The sequence below is a fragment of the Sus scrofa genome, chromosome 8, assembly GCF_054392235.1.
Source record: "Sus scrofa isolate SSC_HxYL_T2T_F1_AM1 chromosome 8, Sscrofa_HxYL_maternal_Yorkshire_Landrace_v2.0, whole genome shotgun sequence".
Classification (NCBI taxonomy): domain Eukaryota; kingdom Metazoa; phylum Chordata; class Mammalia; order Artiodactyla; family Suidae; genus Sus; species Sus scrofa.
The window spans coordinates 42,927,689-42,942,909 of NC_139390.1; the positions used below are offsets into that span (position 1 = coordinate 42,927,689).

General features: G+C 43.9%; 1 protein-coding gene and 1 pseudogene across 2 annotated transcripts in view; one reads left to right on the top strand and one right to left on the bottom strand.

The window, feature by feature from the left end:
• LOC110262092 (uncharacterized) overlaps positions 1–15,221 on the top strand; it is a 180,074-nt gene that overhangs the window by 6,033 nt on the left and 158,820 nt on the right. Inside the window, exon 2 of one of the 2 annotated variants that reach the window (XR_014812467.1) lies at positions 5,788–5,893. The exons of the other annotated variant lie outside the window; for it this stretch is intronic. The gene's annotated coding sequence lies outside the window, so the exon portion shown is untranslated. The remainder of the gene's footprint in view (positions 1–5,787; positions 5,894–15,221) is intronic. 2 annotated transcript variants of the gene reach the window in all.
• Positions 9,378–11,577, bottom strand: LOC146400453 (zinc finger and BTB domain-containing protein 22-like; annotated as a pseudogene).

Genomic DNA, 15,221 nt, shown 5'->3' on the forward strand with positions numbered 1-15,221 from the left:
ACTGTCATGGACTTGTTCAGGAATGCCACTTTTAGCATACATGCCCACTCCTTGTTGAGTTTTTATACTTTTTGAGAATATCTTTGCCTTTCCCCTGGCAATCATGAATCAAGTAAAAGATCTGCAGTGGCAGAGTGTATAGCAAAATTATGTGTCTTAAATGCCCCAATGAGGAGGAGCAATGGAAATAAAGAGGAGTACCCTGCTGTGTTCTAGTCAGAACCTTTCTTATGCAAATAAGGACAACTAGGTGCTCTAGTCACACTGGGTGTTTTATTGAAAAATTGCTAAAGTTGTTTGAGTAGAAATCGATAACCATGTAATTACCTGACAATTGTATGGCTGGTTTTTAACTTTTTCTGTGACTGTGAGAATCTGTACTTGTAAAAGTGTAGGCTTGTGTTCCATAAGATGCATCTGAACTGTTTATTCTAAACAGTTTATTCTGAACTCAATAAAATATTGGGCGGTTTTGGTGTAAATTATATAAAAAAGTACATACCTGTTTTCAACAAATATAATTGTTAAGCTCATGTCTCTACTGAAATGCTCTTGTGGAAAGGCATTATAATTCATCCAGAAAAATCATTTAGTTTCCTTGGAATATCCACTTTAAATAATGAAATAGCACATTTCATAAAATAGCTTTCGTTTGCATGTAAATTGGACTACAGTATTTTTACAAACACCTTGCATCCAAAAGACATTGTGAATAAGCTGTGAAAAGGAGACAAAAGTTCAGGATTTCAGAACTTCTCTTTCAACTTCTTTCTGTATTAATCCCAACCCTTTCTTTTGGCAAAATAGAGGTTAAGTGTTTTTCTTCTCCCACTCTAGAATATTTACAAAGTAAAATATCTAGTCAGGATGATGCTGGAAAGATGATACCAGAATCCAGGTTCTTGTTCAAGTCAGTCAAAGAATGATCTCCATGAACAAACAGGCAGCAAGCAAGCAAGCAAAGTCTTTATTAAAGGAAAGCAGATATCACCCAGAGTTGCTGGGAGGGGGGAGAAGAGCCCCCCTTCCTTATTGTCCTATAGGGATTTTTATCTCTTAAAGGTGGGGAGGGGCACCAATGTGAGGTCCAGAAAGATGTGGTTTTCTCTCATTGGCCTTGTTCAATTACCTATATCAGTCCTTGTCCAATAGGGCTTTTGGGCTTGGAAATGTCCCCAAAGTTTTGTGCTTTTCTTTGTCCTTTTCTTTCCTTAGATTAAGTCCCCATTCCTCTCATTCCTTTTTTTTTTTTTTTTTTTTTTTTTGTCTTTTTGTCTTTTCCAGAGCTACACCAGTGGCATATGGAGGTTCCCAGGCTAGGGGTCTAAAGCGAGCTGTAGCTGCAGGCCTATGTCATAGCTCCAGCAATGCCAGATCTGTGACCTACACCATAGCTCAGGGCAATGCTGGATCCTTAACCCACTGAGCGAGGCCAGGGATTGAACCTGTGTCCTCATGGTTCCTAGTTGGATTTGTTAACCACTGAGATACAATGGAACTCCCCCTCTCATTCCTTTCTTATCAGTTGAGGAGTGGGCTAGAGATTCATGTTTTCTATAGTAAACAAAGTCTGTGGGGAATGGGCATTTCTTACCATGAAACAAGGCCTGTGGAGACATTACTCCCTGGAGCCCTCAAGTCATATATGTTAATCAGTGGCCATATCAAAGAATGCATTGAAGTTCATGCTCCTACACTGACTCCCTGAGTTACTATTCTGCCTCAAGTTTGTGAATGTATAAATTTCAGACCTGGAATTAACATACAGTAAAATAATCAAAGCTTTTGGGCACTGAGCTAACACTTTTTGCATAAATACAGATTAAGGGCATATTGAGCAAACTGGGAACAACTAATTATCAGTACAAGTCCTTCTGGGATAATCATATCCTCAAATTCCCCCTGTCTTTGTATTTCCTTGTCTCACCACCATAAGTGGAATAACATCAAAGTGAGGTCTCGCAGAATGGTGAGAACTCCTATATTTGAAACACTGCCCAAATTCTAAATGTCAATTTTACGTTGCCCATTCTAAGAAGCTCTTTATACAAATGAAACAAAGACATAGAACAGAAACTCTAAGGAAATCAAACTTTCTTTTCTTAGGACTACACGTTGGGAAATATGTTCAGAAATGAACATTTCTGTTGTATAAAAAGAACTATAATTAGTAGTTTCTCTCTCTCTCTCTCTCTCTCTCTTTTCTTTTGTTCTACCCAAAAGAGAATAGAGTTTTGTTGTAGAACTCCCAGAAATCACCTCAGAGGACAGTCAGGGAAGATGGGGGACAGCTTTATTATGCCAGTGGGCCCCCAGGGAATTGCTTCCCAATCATAGACCCCAAACAAAGTGGGGAGATACATTTATAGTGCTTGCTTATGAGCCTAACATGCTACATTAATGTCTAGTTACATGCAGGGTACAGGAAGGTGTATAGCTCTAAAGAATGCCTTATATTGTTACTTCAATGAGGTTTCAAGCACAATCTGGCTATTACTGAATTTCTTTAGAACAATTGGGGTCCAGAGTTTTCCAAGTCCTAATGACTTTGTTCTTCTCAGAGCCCTCCATGAGTCACCTTAAGTTCACCAAGATAGATGGTGGCGGCAAGATGGCTTCACTCTTGCCAAGCTCCTTATTCCCTTTAGCACACCCCTATAATTTCTGCCCACTTTGGAGCTTTAAGTCCTTCTGCCAGCAGGCAGTTGATGTTCTATGCCAGTCATTTTAAATGTAGATGTGTTTTTTGTTGTGTTTGTGGAGGAAGGGGAGCATGACCTCTTACTCCTCTGCCATCTTACTCCCCAATGAGTATTTTAGATGTTCTTGTATGACTTTTTATTTTATTTCACTTCATTTTATTTTTGTCTTTTTGTCTTTTCTAGGGCCGCAGCTGAGGCTTATGGACGTTCCAGGGTAGGGAGTCTAATTGGAGCTATAGCCACTGGCCTATGCCAGAGCCACAGCAATGCAGGATCTCAGCCATGTCTGTGACCTACACCACACCTCATGGCAACACCGGATCCTTAACCCACTGAGCAAGGCCAGGGATCGAACCTGCAACCTCATGGTTCCTAGTCAGAATCTTTAACCACTGAGTTAGGATGAGAACCTCTTTTTTGAGTTTAATTGGGTGTTATTAAAAGTAACAAATACTTTCATAAACATTAAAGCCTCTTATATCAAATCAGTAGCAATGAATAGCTTCTTTCATAGTCTCTCTATATAAATAAGCAATGAAGCAAGTATGTTTACCCTATACTGCAAAGCCAAATAGTCAATGCAATTGATTTCAGATTTCAGATTAAAAACACAATCAGGAGTTCCCATCATGGCTCAGCCAATAACAATCTGACTAGTAACCATGAGGACTTGCTGGTTCTATCCCTGGCCTCGCTAGGAAAGGGCCCTAGACACCATCCAGTCTATTACCTCCTTTTGTGGGGAATAGGGAAGAGGACCAAGCAAAGTCAAGGAACTTCCCTCAAGGTTACCCAGTGAGCTAGTGACAGTGCTGAGACAAAGTCAGGTCTCTTGACTCTACTTCTTGATGGGAAAGAATTTTGTGTTACATGGCCGTCACTAAGAAGGGGTCTGTGCACTCAGAACCTGACCCCCACCCTGGCACCATTAGCCAGATGAAGATATCAGGAGGAGTTCCTGAATTACCTCGGAGCAAGCCCCCCTGGGTGTATCCCTGTGGTCAGGGTGGACAAGAGACACAGCCATGTAAGGGACAGAAATGCAGATGCGAAAAGAGACAGGGAGATTATGCATTGCTTTCCATATTAAAAAAATTTTACTTTTGGAAGTTCCCATTGTGGCTCAATGGTAAGAAATCTGACTAGTATCCATGAGCATGTATCCTGGCTTGGCTCAGTGGGTTAAGGATGCATTGTTACTGTGAGCTCTGGTGGATGTTGCAGACAAGGCTTGGATCCCAAGTTGCTGTGGCTGTGGTGTACCCTGGCTGCTGCAGCTCTCTGATTCAAGCCCTAGCCTGGGAACCTCCATATGCCTCAGGTGCAGCTCCAAAAAGAACAAAATCGTAGAGTTTGGGGAGACTGAGGCTTGAGATCTCTCTTTCATCTGCTTTCCACCCCTCTGTCCTAAAAGAAGTCGAAAGAAATGCTGGGTTTTCAAATGACATAGAATGTAGATGGCTTTAAGAATTCTTCTCATAAATACATATCAGAAAAACACAACGAGGATACCACCTAAGGAATTTTCACAGATTAAACCAGCCCATCCCACCCATACAGCCCAGCACCAAGGTTAAGAACTAGAACACAACCAGCACCCCCTTGTGTCCGCTTCCAGGTGCTGTTCCTTCCCCAGCCTCCCAAGGGTAAGCTCTTTGGCGATGTCCATCGTGTCGATTAGCTTTGCCTGCTTTTCTGTTTTAAATATAGTAAAGCCTACTTCTAACTCTTCAGGAATAGGTTAAAACAAAGAACCAAATCTGACTATGATCCATGAGGATGCAGATCCTGGCCTTTCTCAGTGGGTGGGGGATGCAGCATTGCCATGTGCTGTGCTGTAGGCGGACAGCTGTGGCTCCAATTGGACCCCAAGGCTGAGAACTTCCAGATGCCTCAGATAGGACCCTAAAAAAAAAAGCAAGAAAAAATAAAGACCATGTTGCCTTAATGGTACTATATATCACATCATGAGTATACAAAGAAATAAAATATAGCTATGTTTTATATATTATAGTAAATGTATATCCCCCTACACAAAATATGTGTATGATGGACTTAAGCCTAAGTTGAGTTTTCTTCACTTTGGAAACTTAGTTCTACTTGCAGAGTGTGTAATAATTCTTTTTGCAGATATTTAGTGAAAGCAGCTTCTGTCTATCCTGTTTGGAATCTAAAATATCTTTGCAGCATACATTCTTTTGTTTGTTCTCAGTTACATATCCACATACTTATGTGTTCACTTACCTAGTGATTTCAGGCTAACTTTATTACTGTGTAGCTGTAATGTATTTAAAGTATATTATTTGAAGATAATAGCAAGAGAATATTCGTTGTTTTTTAGGTGACTTCACAAAAACATAATCCCTTCTTAAATATATTTCACTCTGGTTACTTTTTTTTTCTTTTGTCTTTTTGTCTTTTTGCCTTTTGAGGGCCACTCCCATGGCATTTGGAGGTTCCAAGCTAGAGGTCTAATTGGAGCTGTAGCCACTGGTCTATGCCAGAGCCACAGCTATGCAGGTTCCCAGCGGCATCTGCAAACTACACCACAGCTCAGGGCAAAGCTGGATCCTTAACCCACTGAGCAAGAACAGGGATCAAACCCACAACCTCATGGTTCCTAGTTGGATTCGTTAGCCACTGAGCCATGATGGGAACTCCAGGATACTTTTTTTTTTTTTTTAATAGTGGTGTTGGGTACCGAATGCCACAATTTTCTCCACACTACCAATAATATCAAAATGTGAGATGAATTCTAACATGCCTGATCTTAACAAAATTATAAGCAACTATCACCAGAGCCATTCAAAATCTTGTTAGTGTATCTACAGTTCTGCAGAATAGTGCCAATTTATAATTAAAATCCTTGAGAGTTTGAAATTGACCGCTCAGTCTCCCCTGTAAATTCCAGGGTACCATATGTGTGATTTTCTTCTAAGTTCTCAGCTCAAACCATGGCTCCTAGGCAGGTTTTATCTTACTCAGGAGACACATGGTGGAATATCTCTCCTCTCGCTCCTGCTCTGGCTTAGCCATTCCTTTGGCCTCAAGATACCCCTTTACATTGATTGATAATACTTTGCAGGAGGAGTGGAGACCATCCGAATGAGGACAAGCAAAGCCTATTTATTCAGAGCTTGCTGAAGCGAGGGAGTTGGCCACCATCACCTGTGTTTGATAGGGGACCAAAGGTGGGTGTGGTTGTGGTTGTGAAAACTCTGTGTGTGTGGCGGGGGGAGAAACTGCAGGTATAATGTACTGGCGGGTCATTGGTCTGGGAAAGTTGGTGGTGGGTTGCCTGGAAGTGAGGCTTCCTGTGTGACTGGTTTGGCAAACAAGCATGGCTTTCTCTGGACAGCCTTGAACTAGAATCAAGGGAAGGAGAGGCAAATATTAGGGCAGCTGACACTTATTGACCAAAACTTCACCATGTGAGACCAATTGTTGCAGAGGTTGTTGTTGGCTTCCCAGACTAGTTATGGCAGAGTTGGGGGATCAGAATTCTATTTTAATATATGGCCTGGCCATGGTCCATTTGTAAATTGAGTTTCCCAGCTCCAGACCTTTTCATCTTCAATTCGCCCCAGCCATGCCTAACTGCTGTCTACCAACTCCCTCCCATCCGCTCTTGCTTCTCTTTATAGCTTCATACTGCTCTAATGCCTTTTAGCTATTGCCCTGCTCCTAGGATTAACATGAAGTTCTTAGTGTGACAAAACTGTGCAGGATAAAGCACTTCTGTCTTTCCAAACCTGTCTAATTCACTGTGGCTATCGGTGAGTTTGTCACATTTGTTGTTTTCTTCTACACTGCAGAGTTACTTTCTCTGCTCAGGAGCTAGGATTTTTTTCTTTCCTTCCCTCCACCAAGTTTTTTTTTTTTTTTTTTTGAATTCCTACTCAATTAGGACTTTGAGCATATGTCACTGTGTGTGTGTGTGTGTGTGTGCCTGTGTGTGTATGTCCTAGCAGCATATGAGATCTCTCATTACCCTGGTCCGAGTAACTTTGAGAGGTTAGTTTGAAGCTCATTTGGTTTCACATTTTGGTTTTTATCGAAGTCCTGTTAGAGCCTTCAGCTTCACACTTATTCCCCACTTGTTCTCTAGCAGCAATGTTTTTACATATACAAAAATGTATATCTATAGATATGTCATAATACATCTTCTTTAAACTCATGTTGAATGCTTTTATTACTCTGCCTCACCACAGTTGCCTCCCTACTACTTAGTTGCATTTATTCATAGATATGAAGGTAATCATTTTGCGTGACTTAGTGTATTTCATTGTATGGGCATCTTAATTTGTTCAATTTGAATCTATTGATGGATATTTAGTTAGTTTTATGCTGTTTTGAACAGTGGCACGCTGAATATGTATGCTTCCGCCTGAACACTTGTACACTTACTTTCTTACAAAACATTTCTAGAAGTCAAATCACTAGGACATGCATATTTTTAACTTTCGGAGATAAAATTCATATTGCCAATAATTTACCCATGTAAGGTGTACATTTCAATGGCTTTGACTAGATTCATGTAGTTGTGCAGCCACCGTCATAAGCAATTTCAGAAAATTTCCTCACTCCATAAGAAAAAAAGCTATACCCATGAACCTCATGTCTCCCTAACTCTTTAGTTCTAGACAACTATGAATCTACTTTCTGTCTCTATGGTTTTGCCCATCTGCACATTTCTTATGAATAGATTTACAATAATATTCCTTTTGAGATTGGTTTTTCACTTAGCTTAATCTTTTCTAGACCCATCCACATATTAGGATGAATAGTTCAATCGTCATTTAAAAACATAATATTTAACATAAAAACCTTGTATTCCTACAACTTACTCCCTCATTGTCTTCACTGCCCCCCTCCCCAGTGAGAATCAAGTTGGGGGACCCCAAGGTGGGGGAGGAGGGGTTAGGGTAGAAATAAGGGGCACATCCTCTGAGGAACAAGGTATGTTCCAGGACAAGGGTGGAGTTCAAAGTCCTGGTCCCCACAACAACACAAATGAAAACTTCAGGTAAGACCACAAACACCTGACCCTTGACCCAGTGACTCCAGGATGCTCAACTAGCCCCCCCTCCCTCCCCACCCCCACCATGTGTGCCCTATTCTATTGGGGGCTGGGGCTTCAGTGTACCCACCTGAGGGGAAGGAAGGGCTGGGTTTGGGGATACTTTGGGGAGGAGGGGCTGCGGGGTGGAATGGGATGATCCATGGTGCAACACAGTCCCCCTCCAGAATATGTAGAAGCCTATTGAGATAGGAAGGCAGAAGGTGTGTTGGGACATCACTGAAGAGCTACAGCACCCCTGGCTCCCTGCCCCTCTTCCCTCTTCTTGGAAGGCTACCCCTGCCAGAGTCCTACTTCAGGCAGACCAGGGCTTCCTGAAGGATGAGCGGCATCAGCAAAACAATGGACACAGACCTGATGCTTCTGCAGAACTGCTCGCTTATTGTTTGAATCAACCAAGCTTATATACAATTTTTTTATTTCCTATGGCATACGTCATGCGTCATACCTCTGGTGATATTTTTTAACTTTCCACTCCGTCAAATGTTACCTTATGACCTGGTACATGACCAGGTACATTTGTGAACACAAACAATGCTCTTTTTGGTACTTTCCACTTGACTTTTTAGAATTAAATGTACTCATATTAATGATCTAATTTTTTTTGTCTCTTTTTTTGTTTGTTTGTTTTTTGTTTTGCTATTTCTTGGGCCGCTCCCGCAGCATATGGAGGTTCCCAGGCTAGGGGTCCAATCGGAGCTGTAGTCTCCGGCCTACGCCAGAGCCACAGCAACGCGAGATCCGAGCCACGTCTGCAACCTACACCACTGCTCACGGGAACGCCGGATTGTTAACCCACTGAGCAAGGGCAGGGAACGAACCCGCAACCTCATGGTTCCTAGTCGGATTCGTTAACCACTGCGCCACAACGGGAACTCCCTAATGATCTAAATTTGTAGGTAGCAAAAGCATGAACTTATTAGCTTTACAATTTAAAGTATTATTATGTGCCTAAAACCTGAGGCCAAACTATATTCTATTAGTAAAGCTTAATCATATATATCAAAGGTTATTTTGATTCTCAAAGAACTAGAAACCACAGCACTGACACTCCTTGAGGTTGGGCCAACAGGCCTGGCATAGCAATATACAATTGACCGAAAGTAGGTAAATTCCTGACCTGTATACAATTATGTGGTGCAAACCGCACAAGTTTTCCTATAATTAAGGCCCAATATCTATCCTATTCAGCAACTAGTCCCCAGCAAAAAAAGAGCTACCTGCTGGAGCATGGAGAGACCTGTGCCTCAAGCCTCTCTTTTGTCTCCAGGGTTTTCCACAGGTTAAACAGTAACAGTCTAAATATGAAAGCATTCTATTAGGGTCTCTATAGAAAAAAGGGAGGAAACTCAGAAGTGGATGATGATCATAGAACAAGGGGGTAGTAGGAATTTGTGTGTAAACACTAAGCCCCGACGTGTACCCTCCCAGGTGTCTTTTTTCAGGGAACTTTATTTGACAGCAATTTCCCAGCTCTCACAGTTTTTATTAACAGCATAAGCAGGCAGAGAAGAAGAAGTAGGACCGTGGCTTCCCCAGACATGCTGTGCAGTCTGGGGTCCTCAGTCTCCTGGACTTTGTCAGCAGGCAGACTTTCACCGACGGCTCCCAGCATACCTCCAGTAACCTGCCTCTTCACTTCTCTCCTCTGACCCCATGAAGCCCATCTCCTCCTTGTGGACAGATGGAGGCGACCAGACCCGAAGGCTGGAGGCGGGCATGGCCCCACTCCCCTCCTTGCTGCTGCCCCAGACAGGGGACTCTCTTGGGCTGCAAGGCTGGCCCAAAGGGCTGCCCCCAGGTCCCAGCCTTCCCCCAAACTGGGTCCCGGCCCCGGCCCTGCCCCTGCCTCACAGTGTCCCAGGTGGCACATGAAGCTGCCTTGCCACATGAACTTCTTGGCACAGATGCCACACTTGTAGGGATTGAGGCCTGTGTGAGTCTTCCTGTGCTCTATCAGGTGAACTTGAACTTCTCCTTACACATGGAGCAGTCAAAAGGCTGCAGGTTGAGGTGCCTGCTCACTTGCTGATCATGCATCCTCTTGTGGGAGAGGACTTCCTGCAGTGGCACAGAAAGATCTTCTATCCATCCCTACCATGTGTCCCTCCAGGGGTCCCACCAGTGCCACCTGGCCTGCCCAGGGCTCCTGAAGGTGCACCCCCCCATCATCACCACCCCGTGTTCAGATTGGTTCCCTGGCGGCTGGCCTGAAGCCTGTGAGGAGGAGGAGGAAGTGAATGAAGAGGATGGGAAGACTAGGATCTGGTTGCCCTGCATGTCCAGTGGAACCAGGGGCCTAGGGGGGTGGATGGGAGTGTCAGAAGAAGGGGTTGCCCCCCCGAATCCTCAAGCTCTGCCGCAGGACCCCCATCCTCATAAGGGTCAAAGTCATTGGAGGACTCCCAGAAATTGACCTGCTTCTCGCCCTTGTCTGGCGGCTCAGACAGGGTCCGGACAAACACTAGTACTAAGCGTGCCTCAGGTTCTCCCCGTGGTGGATCCTGGGAGCCACCCCCCAGCTCTTCACTTTCATCATCCTCCCAGGTCAACACCAAGTCTTCTCCTCACTCTCTTCCAGGTCTGAGTCTTGGGGAGCCAGGGGTGCTGGTGTGGGGCAGGTTCCACCCCGCTTCATGTACACCCAGGGTTTCTGTGGCACGATGCTGGGGGGTGCACAGGCGGGCCACCGGAGCCCAGCCCCTGGGACCATCGCCCCCATCCCCCATCCCCGCTATCATCACACCGCTCATCTGCCTCCAGCATCAGCTTCCCAGAGGTAGCCCCTCCACTGCCAAACACAGAGGCTGGGAACACGTAGCCGCCACCTCCGGTGCTCCCCACTCCTCACTGCAGAAGCGCAAAAGCCTCTTGGGAGGAAGAGGAGCAATCAGTCAACTCCCAGGGGCTGAAGTAGTTGCTGCTGCTGGGGGACTGATTGTTGCTGGCCTGGCTGGAGGCATGGGAGCGCACAGAGCCCACAGCAGCAGGGGTACTCTTCCCCCACTCCCAGGGAGACCCCAGCAGCAGGGACAGTGACTGACGTGGCTGCAGCAGTGGTGATGGTGGTGGTGGTGGCTGAGGCCCAACCCTCTCAGAGGAGTTCAGTGCACTTGTCCATAATGTGCCACATCTGGAGCACAGACCCCACTGTGAGGAAGTCGACAATGGCAGCAGTGGCCATGCAGAGCCGGCCAGTGTAAGCTGAAGCCAGGACAGTCTTGAAGTAAGATATGCCCTTGAGTAAGAGCTGGTCATGGAAACTAGGGGAAGACGCAGCCAGGACGAGAAGATGAGCACTGAATTCCGTTCCCCGCACTCAGATGGACACATCACAGAGCTGTCCCTGCAGCCGCTGCTGATTGAGGCACTCCAGGAGGGCACTGGTCACCTCGGGGAAGGGCACATGTACCACCACAGCTGCAGGCAGAGGCAGGGGTGGGTGGGGGGCGGTGATAGAGGCGGAGGACGCGTGGCCCCACCCAGAGACAGAGGCAAAGGCTCCAAGGCGTGGAGGGGAAGGGTACCTCCCCAGCCACAGAACTAGGGAAGGAGAACGACCGGGGTGGTCTTGGGCTACCGGTCCCCCTACCGCCCCCCCCTCCCGGCCCTCACTGGGAGGGCATAGATGAAGCCCAGGCCCCTTCCACCACCATCTTGGGCCGACTCCCCAGGATGAATTTTTAAATTGCTGAATAAATGTCCATTGTAGAGAAAAATTACGTTTTGCTTATCCAGTCCATTATTTCTTTCCACTATGTGGTCATTAAGAGTAATTCTGCTCTGTTTATTCATGCACAAGTTTCTGTTTGAACGTATGTTATCAGTTGTCTTGGGTTTATACCCAAGAGCCAAATTTCAGGATTATATGGGTATTCCATGTTTAACTTATTGAGGAACCACCAATCTAGTTTTCACAGTGTTTGCAGCAATTTACATTCCTAAGAGCAATATATAAGGGTCCCAATTTCTCTCTGTCTTCAGCAGGGCCTGTTATGAGAGCCATCTGGAGTCAATGTGAAGTGGTATCTCACTGTGATTTTGATTTACATTTCCTTAATGACTAATGATGTTGAGCATCTTTTCGTGTACTCTGTCCATTTGTGTGTCTTCGTTGGGGAAATGTCTATCCAAATCCTTTCCCCATTTTTGTCACCAATTGACTTACTTGTCTTTTTATTGTTGAGTTGTAAAAATTCTTTATATATTTTGAATGCATAGTCCTCCTCAGATATATGATTTGCAAATTGGTTTCTTCCATTCTCTTGGTGGTCCTTTCACTTTCTTGATATAGTTCTTTGATCACAAAACTTCTTTAGCTTTGTTAAAGTCTGCTTTTTCTATTTTTTCTTTGGTCACTTATGTTTACATGTCATGTTAAAACAACATTGACCAAAACAAAAACAGAAACAAAATCAACATTGACCAATGCAAGGTCACAACTATTTATATTAATATTTCCTTCTAAGAATTCTATAGTTTTGTCACTTATATTTATGTCTACGGTCCATTTTGAGTGAAGTTTTGTATATGGTGTGAGGAAGGGGTCCAGCTTCTTTTGCATGTGGATGAACTCACTAGTTGTTCTAGCACCATTTGTTGACATCACTATTCTTCCTCCCATTGAACTGCCTTGGCTGTACTGTCAAAAATCTGTTGACCACAAAGTTACAGTCATTTACATTTATTTCTGGACTCTCAGTTCAATATCATTGATCTATTTATTAATCCTTGAACCAGTCCTATGACAATCATAGTGATTATTGCCATTGTATAGCACGTTTTTACATCAGGATGCATGAGTTGTGAGTGCCCCAGTTTTATAGTTATTTGAGATTGTTTTGGCTATTTGGGTTCCTTTGAATTTCCACATGAATTTTAATACCAGCCCTTCAGTTTCTGCAGTGAACCAGCTGTAATTTGAATAGCATTTTGTTTACTCTGTAGATCAATATGTGAAGCATTTCCATCTTGATATATAAGTTTTCCAATACACAAACATGGACCTTGAACAATATGGGTTTGAACGAGGTGAGTCTACTTAGGTGGATTTTTTTCACTAAATAAGTACCATAGTACTAGACAATACATGTGGATGTGGAACCTCAGATACAGAGGGCTGACTGTATAAAGTTATATGCAGATTTTTAACTCTGTGAAAGGTCAGTGTCCCAAATCTCCACATAATTTCATAGTCAAGCATATTCTCGGAGTTCCTGTCATGGCTCAGTGATAAACCAACCTGACTAGCATCCATGAGGATGCAGGTTTGATCCCTGGCATCACTCAGTGGGTTAAGGATCTGGCATTGCCGTGGCTGTGGTGTAGGCTGGTGGCTACAGATCCGACTGGATCCCTAGTCTGGGAACCTCCATATGCAGTGGGTGCAACCCTAAAAAGGCCAAAAAAAAAAAAAAAAGAGAGAGAGAGAGACAATGGTATTCTGATCTAATTTATTTTGACAATACTTTATAATTTTCAGAATTTAAAAAATTACTTCATGAATTTTATTACATTTATAGGTGTACAACACTCATCACAACCAAATTTCACAGCATTTCTATCCCAAACCCACAGTGCATCCCCCCACCCCCCAACCTGTCTCATTTGGAAACCATACATTTTTTAAAGTCTGTGAGTCAGTATCTGTTCTGCAAAGATGTTCATGTGTCCTTTTTTTAGATTCCACATGTAAGTGATAGTGTTTGATGTTGGTGTCTCATTGTCTGACTGACTTCACTTAGCATGATAATTTCTAGATCCATCCCTGTTGCTACAAATGTCAGTATTTCTTTCCTTTCAATGGCTGAGTAATTTTCCATTGTTATCTGTACCACTTCTTCTTGATCCACTCCTCTGTCGATGGACATTTAGGTTGTTTCCATGTCTTGGCTATTGAAAATAGTGCTGCAGTGAACATTGGAATACATGTGTCTTTTCGAGTCTTACAGTGTGTAGGGCTCCATTTACTCCACACCCTCTCCAGCACTTACTGTTTGTAGACATTTTGATGATGGCCATTCTGGCTGGTGTAAGGTGGTACCTCACAGTGGTTTTGATTTGCATTTCTCTTGTAATGAGTGATGTTCAACATGTTTTCCTGTGTTTTTTTGGCCATCTGTATGTCCTCTTTGGAGAATTGTCTGTTTAGGTCTTCTGCCCATTTTTGGATGGGGGTGTTTGTTTTTTTTTGGTATTGAGCAGTAGGAGGTGTTTATAAATTTTGGAGCTCAATCCCTTGTCAGTTGATTCATTTGCAAAGATTTTCTCCCATTCTGTGGGTTGTCTTTTCATTTTGTTTAGGGCTTCCTTTGCTGTGCAGAAACTTTTCAGTTTAATTAAATCACATTTGTTTATTTTTGTTTTTATTGTCATGACTCTAAGAGGTGTATCTGAGAGGATGTTGCTGTGGTGTATTTTTTGGAGAGTGTTTGGCCTATGTTTTCCTCTAAGAGTTTTAAAGCGTGTGGTCTTATATCTAGGTCTTTCATCCATTTGGAGTTTATTTTTGTGTATGGCGTTAGGAAGTGATGTAATTTCATGCTTTTCCATGTGGCTGTCCAGTTTTACCAGCACCACGTATGTCAGGGATGGTGCACAGATGGCCCTCTTGGGGCTCTTTGGGTATGAAATTTGCGTCACTAGAGTGGGAGCCACTGGCAGGAGAAGCAGAGCTTGTTCCATTCCCCCACCCCCTGCTGTGACTCTTCCTGCTCTGAGTTCTCTGTAGCTCTAAGGCTGCTGCTGCTCCCCATCTGTTGCTAGGCAGCCACTCCTTCTCTTCAGCATCCCCAAACAATGGTGCCTAGTCTCTAATCCTGTGTGGGTTGCCTCAGCTTCCACCCTCAAATGTGGTCCCCTATGCTCTAATTCCTTCAGGCTGTTTCTGCATGGCCAACCCTCATCTCTCTTTGTGTCTAACCTCTAAGGCCAGAGTTTTAGTTCCCGACATTTGCACTGGCATCTGGTTGCCACTATAGCACTGATGGTTTGTGGATTGTTTCCATTTTAACTGCTTCACACCAATTGCTCTGTTCTCCTCCAGTACTCTAAAGTTCCTCCTCTGTCCAGGCCGACCTCCTCACTGGTGCTGGAGCTTCCCAGAGCGCAGGAGCTTTTCCTCTTTCCAACTCCTTCCTAGGGGTGACTGTCCTGTCTCCCTTCTCCCCCCTCTCTCTTTTTCTTCTTTCTTTTGTCCTTTATGGTTTCATGAAGGTTTTCTTACCCTATCCTAATCCTGAGATCTTTTGTCAAGTGTTTAGCAACTGTTCTGTGTGAAGAGTTCCACATGTAGATATATTCTCAATGTATTTCCAGGAATCAGTGAGCCACATGTCCTACTCATCCACCATCCTCCTCCAGACTCCCCCCCTTTTTTTTTCTTTTAGTATCTTGAGTATATTTTGCCACTCCCTTCTAGCCTGCAGCTTTTCTGTAGA